General features: G+C 35.2%; 1 non-coding gene across 1 annotated transcript; it reads left to right on the forward strand.

Annotated features, from left to right (window-relative positions):
• Positions 1-1,907: 1,907 nt before the first annotated feature.
• LOC149526800 (small nucleolar RNA R71) lies at positions 1,908-2,014 on the forward strand. The gene has a single exon (XR_016351675.1). It is a non-coding gene; the product is annotated as a small nucleolar RNA R71 (small nucleolar RNA).
• The last annotated feature ends 85 nt before the right edge of the window (positions 2,015-2,099 follow it).

Raw genomic sequence — 2,099 nt, forward strand, 5'->3', positions numbered from 1 at the left:
TTTGTCAATAAAATTGATCGGTATGGTCATTGCCAACCAAAGTGTTCAGGTAGTATTTTTCCCGCTTTTCAAATATAATTGCTGCTAATGCATTACCGACTAAAGTACGTTCCTTAGTAAATTTGGTTGATAATCCATCCATGCTTTCTTGGCCTCCCTTCCATCGACAAGGTGTCGATAATCTATTGGAATATATCGATGGATTTTTATCGACAGAATAAAACCTTGTTTTCTTGTAGTGACTTATTGTCCACCTTCAAAATCAAGACAACTAGGAGTTGGTGGAAGATGCTCCTCACGATTGCTTCATCTTGATATGTGGAGGTGATGTCTTTAACTCAAAAGTTGGTGCTTGCTTACTTATAGGTGGAGAAATAAGCTTGCCCTTGTCCTCATCAACTAAATCAACTCTATAGTAACTAGCTGTAGAGGCAGGGTGTTTAATTGCATTGAAAATATTAAACTTGACTACCTCTTCTCCAAATTTAAAAGCTATCTTACCTTCTTTCACATCAATGATTAGCCTTATAATTTTGCACATCCTCTTCCATCTTAATCATAATAAGATCCCTGGCATATAAAGATGCCTAAATTTAACCAACACATTCTCTATGATCCCAATTAGGTGCCCAATTGTTCTATTTACTAACTACAAAGAAACAGTAGTAGGTTTTATCTCATTATATCTAAGTTTCTTGCCCATAGACAAAGGCGTTATTGAAACACTAGCACCCAAATCACACAGTTTTAGAACTTTTAAAACTATAAATAGTGTAAGAAATAGAAAAGCACCCTAGATTCTTAAGCTTTAATGGAAGCACATTCTGGATTATAGCACTGCACTACTCAATGAGTGTACCTGTCTCAGACTTACCCAATCTCCTCTTCTCTGTTAAGATATCTTTAAAAAACTTAGCATACAAAGGCATCTACTTTAAAGCTTCGACAAAAGGAATGTTGATATTGAGCTTTTTGAATACCTCCAGAAATTTTTGAAATTGAGTGTCCAATTTTTGCATTTAGAAGCACTGAGGAAATAAAGGAAAATGGTGTATTACTTGTGCATCCTTGACCTACACTTGCTTGTCTAACATTTCAACTTTTGATTCATTCTATACTAGCTTTTCTTATAGCTATTCTCGTTTTCTATTACTACTAACCTCTTTCCCACTCTAAAGGCTTACTGTCATACAAGGTTCTTTTCCTTCCCTCTTAGGATTAAGTTTAGCATTACTTAGTAAGGTCCCTTAGGGCCTATTGTTGATAGTATTGGCTAATTGCCTCACTTGAGTCTTAACATTTTTCAATGAAGTTGCCTGACTATGAATAAGGGCATCTGTTTGAGCCATATATTGCATGAATAGCTCCTCCATAGATAACTTTTTTTCTTGCACTAGTGGTCTAACTTGCTATGGAAAACGTTAAGAAAAATTCAGCTTCAGAGTTAATGAAGGACCTTGATTATTGCTCCAAGAAAAGTTAAGGTGATTCCTCTACCCTAGATTATAAGTGTTTGGATATGGTTGTTTTGTTGCTAATTTCCAACAAATTGAATAGACTTTGTAATCATAAGACAATAATCACTAAAGTACCCATCACCATAATAATCACAAATAATAAAGGGACTTTGTACTGAATGAACTCCAAAAGAATCAAATTTTTTAGTGAAAGTGATTACTTGAGTAGTCAATGCATTAATAGCATTCAACTCGTAAACACCATCTACCCTCATTGTCAAGGCCCTTTCAGAATGCCACTAATAATTGTTTAATGCCGTCCCTTCTAGCAAGTTATAAGCATTATCAATTGACTTTGCAATAAATGCACCACTAGCTATCGCATCAATGGCAATTAGAATAGGATTCAAGAACCTATTATAAAATGTTTGCACTTGAAACCACTTAAGTAGACCATGGTGTGGGCATTTCCAAAGCAATTCCTTGTACTTCTCCTATGCTTCACACAATGACTTAGAGTCAAATTGTGTGAAAGAAATGATATCATTCCTCATCTTAGTTGTTTTTGCAAGGGAAGAAACTTGGCTAGAAACTTTTATGCAAGGTCATCCCAAGTAGTGATGAAACTGGTGGGGAAAGAAT

This window comes from Theobroma umbraticum, unplaced genomic scaffold, assembly GCF_002168275.2.
Source record: "Theobroma umbraticum cultivar Fairchild unplaced genomic scaffold, ASM216827v3 scaffold_146.0, whole genome shotgun sequence".
NCBI classification, from domain to species: Eukaryota; Viridiplantae; Streptophyta; class Magnoliopsida; order Malvales; family Malvaceae; genus Theobroma; species Theobroma umbraticum.